The sequence below is a fragment of the Perognathus longimembris genome, chromosome 21, assembly GCF_023159225.1.
Source record: "Perognathus longimembris pacificus isolate PPM17 chromosome 21, ASM2315922v1, whole genome shotgun sequence".
In the NCBI taxonomy this organism is placed as follows: Eukaryota; Metazoa; Chordata; class Mammalia; order Rodentia; family Heteromyidae; genus Perognathus; species Perognathus longimembris.
The window spans coordinates 10,108,829-10,114,917 of NC_063181.1; positions in this window are offsets into that span (position 1 = coordinate 10,108,829).

Genomic DNA, 6,089 nt, shown 5'->3' on the forward strand with positions numbered 1-6,089 from the left:
ATTGTGTCTTTTGAATCATTTAAACCACACCACTGAAGCAAGCATTTTTTCTTTGAAGCCAGAGTGTGAATATGTAGTCCAGGCTTGCCTTGAACTTGTAATCCTTGAGCCCCAGCTTCCTGAGTGTTGAGTTACAGGCATGTGCCACCACACCTACTCCAAGTGTGTTCTTTAATTATAAGTGAGATGGTGCAGCATTTAGCATGCTTTTTAAACTAAATGCAAAACAATAGGAGATACTATTTGCTTTTAGTTTATGAGAGTACAATTTTAGAGTTATTGTCTAGAGTTGGCAAGGGAGAACATAAGGAAACAGGTATGTTCATGCTTAATTCAACTAAAATGTACTGGTAAGAGTATAATTAGTATGATAGTCAGAAGAGTGACTTGATAGTCATATATTCCGAGAGTCCCATGTAGAGATGGAGATAGCACAGCATTGTGGTTTCATACACTCCGGGGACAGAGTCCTGATATCATTAGTTCTATGACCCTGAACAAAAAGGTATTCTCTCTAGGATACATTTTTCCCATTTATAAAATGAGGATAAGCACATCTTCTCCATAAAATTTTTGGATGAATTTTAAAATGCCAAGTTGTTTGTTTGTTGGTTTATTTTTACAAATTTTGAGGTGCTATATTGCTTAGCTGATATTTTTACAGGCATTCATTAATTGATAAAACTTCTATGCATTATTTACTCTATGTGTCAGGCTTTTGCCTAAGAGCTAATGGACTGTCCTCTTAACTAGTTTGAATTCAGCAGTTAGTATGCTTATCATTTTCGGTGTCTTCTATTTAAAGCACGTAGGAAGATAACTTGCACTGGATATTTAATAAATATGTAGTAGGTGAATGGAAATGTATCACTCCTTGTTCTTCCATAAGGAACACTCACCTTGCTCAGATTGTATACTGGTTATTGTCCTCCCGTTCTTTGTTGAGAACCTATCTTATCTTACTCTGCGGAATGCAAGAATAACTAGCCTCAGCAATAGGGAATGTGGGCAGAAAAACAGCCTGGTTTCAGTGTGGGCTGTATGTTTACACGCTCACTGTAATCTTGGAGCAAGCCTCAATTCCTTTTATCTCTAGGTCTCTATCACAAGCAGGGAACATTTTACATCACCCAGTGGCTCTCAATGATTTAAAGGAATGCTTGTAGCAATCAACACATTAGAAATGCAAATTTTATTCTTTTATTGCAAACAGTTGTTGGTGAAGAAAAACAAGGAAGGGAAGGTTAAGAAAAACTCATGCCGATGATCTAATTTTCCCACATAATGTGCATCTGTCTTCATTTGTTGGAAAATTCTGTTCAAGGAAAATATTACAAAAATGAACCACAGCAGGTTGAAAGAAAGCAGTCTGTTCATTTCTATGTGAGCTGCAATAAGTCAACAGAAAATCATCAGTATAAAATTCTTATCATAAGGCTGGGGATATGGCCTAGTGGCAAGAGTGCTTGCCTCATATACATGAGGCCCTGGGTTCAATTCCCCAGTACCACATATACAGAAAACGGCCAGAAGTGGCGCTGTGGCTCAAGTGGCAGAGTGCTAGCCTTGAGCAAAAAGAAGCCAGGGACAGTGCTCAGGCCCTGAGTCCAAGCCCCAGGACTGGCCAAAGGGGGAAAAAAATTGTCATCATAAAGTAGGAGAGGAAGATCATTTTTTTCTTTGTTGTGTTGGCTATTTAAAAAAACAAACTTTCCGTCCAGATGTGAAGTGAGATTCTAACCTCTTGTACACAATTCTCTGATTCTATTCCAATGTCCGTATTTCTTTCCTTGTCAGTGATGTCACAAACACATGGTGAAGAAGAGGGAACAGTAGAGGGCTCCCTATGTTCAGGACAATGGCTACCAAGGCAGCAATGGGGAAAATCTCACAGAACTGAGTGTTCTTTCTATGTGAAGTGCCCTACATAAAATGATCATCATAACTGATATGTAAACACACTCACCCAGAAAATACTGGAAAGGAATATATCCTGATATTAACAGTGACTGTTTCTGAGTTACTCACTGTTTTGTCATCTTTACATTTGTCAATTATTTTGTGTGACCATCCATTATACTTTTAAACTAAGATTAAAATCAAGGATATTAATGTGCTTCTGTGTAAAAAAAAAAAAAAGAAATGATAGTTTTTGTTTTGACAGGAAGCAGGCCCTGTGGCTTGTGGTACAATAAGCACACAATTAGGTAAAGGAGAAGTTCTGCATTACAGACTCTGGTCAAAGGTGATAGTAGAACAGGTGATAGACAGGATTAGATAAGAGCTCATTGTTTGCCTTCTAAGACTAAGTTTATGACTGGGAGAGCTGGGATGGGCCTTAGGGATCAGCGAGACTTATCTCTTCAATTTTCAGGCAAGGAAACTGAATCCATGAAAGTAAAGTCATTTTCCTAAGGCCAGGACTGAGAAACTTGCAGTCTGTACTTCCTAGACTGTAGATTTAAAATCCATTGCTTCACCTAGTTCTGCCTGTGTTTGTTCTGGAAGAAGACAGCTACTGAGCAGGGCACTAATGGTTCATGCCTGCAATCCTACCTAGCTCCTCAGGAGGCTGAGATCTGAGGATCATGGTTCCCTGCTAGCCCTGGCAGAAAAGTCCTGAGATTCATATCTCCAATTATCTCTGGCTAATAGCCAGAATGGAGCTATAGCTCAAGTGGTAGAGCACTAGCCCTAAGCAAAAAACCTCTGGTGCCCAGGCTCTGAGTTCAAACCCTAGGACTAGCATGCCCTCCCTCCCTGAAAGACAATGATTTAGTCTATTCTACCTCCAGCTACAGGAACTTTGGAAGACCATATTTATTCTAGGACAGGCAGTGCTTTGATCCTCTGAATCAAAGGCCCAGGTTCTGTCCTGGAATCTGCCTGAAGCCCTTTCTCTGGTGTTAAATATGAACTGGGGATAAGGTTGGGCTCACAGCATTTTATATTCTGAGGAAAAATTCTAGGAACATTCTAATTTGGCTCATCTCTACTTTTCTACCAGTTCTCGGGGCTGTGTTCCTGTCTTGTCTCCATGTGTGAAACTCATTGCCAGAGAAGTCTTCTTTCTTTGGCTTAATTACTGTGTCTTTATTAGAGCAGCAAATGCACTTGGTCAATGATTTCTATGAACAGGTAACTATCGAGTGAGTACTGGCAATAAACTCAACAAGGTGTAAGCACTGGAGAGTCCAAGAGGGACTTGAGCAGGACTTGTTCCTGCTCAGAATTGTGAAAACATGACAAGCTAGAGAGAGTGGCCCATGCTCCTTCCTGATCGGCTCGGTGTCTCTAGGCCTACGTCTTATCTTAATGCAAACATGGCATTTCCTAGAAGGATATGACAGCTAAGGAGCTCAGACCTTAGTAGTGGAGGCAAGATTAACACACAACGAGGCAGAGACAACATGCAAAACAGCATGGAATACAATATGAGGTTGTGTAATTTGGGAATTGTCAGCTAGGACTGTTTTAGGTCAGGTTGCTTCTCCACAGTGAGACAGACCTTCCAGTTAGGCAGAATTTGGAGAAGATGTAGATTAGAGGAACAATAGTGGGGGTCCTAAGAAAGTCTTGAGCAATCTATAAATTCCTTCTGGTTAGTAAGAAATAACTGCTCAGAAGCAAGCAGGGCATATACTATGTTTCTAAGAGGAATTTATTTTAGGGAACTTGATGTTAGGGAATTTCCCCAACACAAAGAGAGGCTCAGAACAGAGTCAATGTTTTACTGTTTCTTTTTTTTATGATTAATGGATTCTTAGGATACAACATGGTGGACCTACTATGTGCCCGCCAGGTTTCTAAGTGCTTCCTGTTAATTTACTTATTGAATCATCCCAATGACTCTGTAAGTTAGCAATCAGATTCATGAGATATCAAGTTATTTGTCTAGTCTCTGGTCTAGTCTGATGAATGACAGGACCAAGTCTCTAAACAAATTCTGGTAACTAAGGGGCTTTAAAAAAAAATTCTCTCTTCTATTTCCTGCTCTGCGCAAAAAAAAAAAATATTTGAAGAAAAAATGACCTTTGTCCTTTCCAGTCTCCTGAAGTCATGGTTATCTCCCCTAGTTCTCTTGTTTAAATGCAATGGTTAAGGGATGGTAGGCTTTCCATCTGTGGTGTATGGATAATATGAAAAAAACAGCCATTGCCGAGGTGGAGGACCCAAGGGTTACGGATGGGGTTCAAGGCTCACCTTTGTTCATGGAATTCTGCTTATATGGTCCAGGTGGGTAGGTTTAAGCTAAATTCCCTTTGAGAAGTGGCATTTCTTTATTCTCATTCTTACGCACAGAGGCTCTGAGAATGTTCTGGTCTGCTTCAAGGATTTCAGTACTGGAGACAGGCTATGTGAAACTCAGAGAGGCAAGAATGATTCAGCCACAGATGATTCTTGTTATGGTTTATAAGTGTTGCCCAAAAGGGAAAAATGTGTTGCAAAGCTTAGTCATCAACCTGTGGCACCAGTAGTAAGTAGGGGAGCCTTTACAAGGTAGTGCTTAATAGAAGAATATTTAGTCGTTGGGGTCAAGTACTAATGTAAGGATGTTAGGTCATTGGGAATCAAGCAATTAATGGAAGGATGCTAGGTCTCTGATCTACACCCCTGAAGGAGACATTGGGATTCCAGCTTTTTTCTGTCTTTTGCTTTTCAGCTACCATGAATAGAAGCTACTTCTCTCCTCTGCTACGCACTCGGGCCATGAAGTACTGTGCTACCACAGACCCCAGGCAACCCACTGTCTGAAGTTTCTAAAAACCACTCAAATAACTACTTTTTCTGTTTAAGGTGTTTTCTAAGGTATTTTGTCATAGTAAAGGAAAACTAAGACATTAATTGAACACCATTACTGGGCAAGATGCAAGATGTGTGGGACACAAGTCTGACGGCTGCCCTTAGGAAATGTGAAGTCTAAAAGTAGATAACTCTCGTTTAAGATAAAGGCCACAATTGACATAAAGCATTACATCCCCCCATTCTGGATTGGACTCATTTTGTTATTAACCAACTCCTGCATAGTGCCACGATTCAGGTTTTTAAAAATTGTTTGTTCTTAAAGCACCAGAACCCCCTCGATCTGAATTCAGTACTTTCTTCTCTCAAAGGCATAGAGATTCAGTACCTTTGGGGACAACTCTCTACAATTCATGTCCCCAAAGTCATGTCAATCATAGCCATAAAAGTAATATCCCTTGCCTTGTTTTGGGACGCTGTGACTTCTGAACAAAAGTCAGTAGTCTGGGAATTTGCTCTCCAGTCTGAGGCAGACACACTGACATTGGCCAAATGTAAGAGGAACTCAGAACTGATTATTCAGTTTTTGAGCATGGAGGGAAACAGGAAGCATGAGAAATAAAGGCACCTCCAGATGGGAGTCACGAGACGTCTACTCAGGGAGGCCATGTCACCTCAGCTCAGGGTAATTTGGATTACATGTTATTGGGCCTGGAGAAGAAGATCTCAGACTGAGCATGCTCAAGGCCAGCCATGTTCCCAGGAAAGATAACAGAAATCCATCAAAGAGCCTCAGACTTCCATTTTGGCTGCTCTGGTTAGAAACCATTGATCTTTCACAAACACTCAGAAGCCACCAGCATATTTACATAAAAATTGCTTTTACTGGTGACTTTTTTAGATCTTATTTTTTTCTACTATTATTTGGATAGTGAAGAGATGTAATTGCATTGAGTATTTTTTCAGTTTATTAAACTAAAGACCATTTTGACTATCTTGACTGTTTTAAAGAATACAAGGCTAGTTGTATTAAATATATTAGGATTGCTATGCAACCAGTCAACTAATCTCTTGCAGTTTTTCACCATGTAAAATTGAAACCTTATACTTATCAAAACTATAATTCTCACTTCTGTCTCTCCTTCACTCTGTAAACAATCATTCTACTTTCTGTTTCTATGAATAACAGACTATGCTTCAGACCTCCTGTAGATGGGACTATAAAGGATTTGACTTTCAGTGAATGATATTTCTTCTAGCATGATGTTCTCAAGACTAATCCATGTCATAGTGTAGCATGTGCCACAGTTTCCATCCTCCCCTTCCCTTCCCTCCCCTCCCCTCTC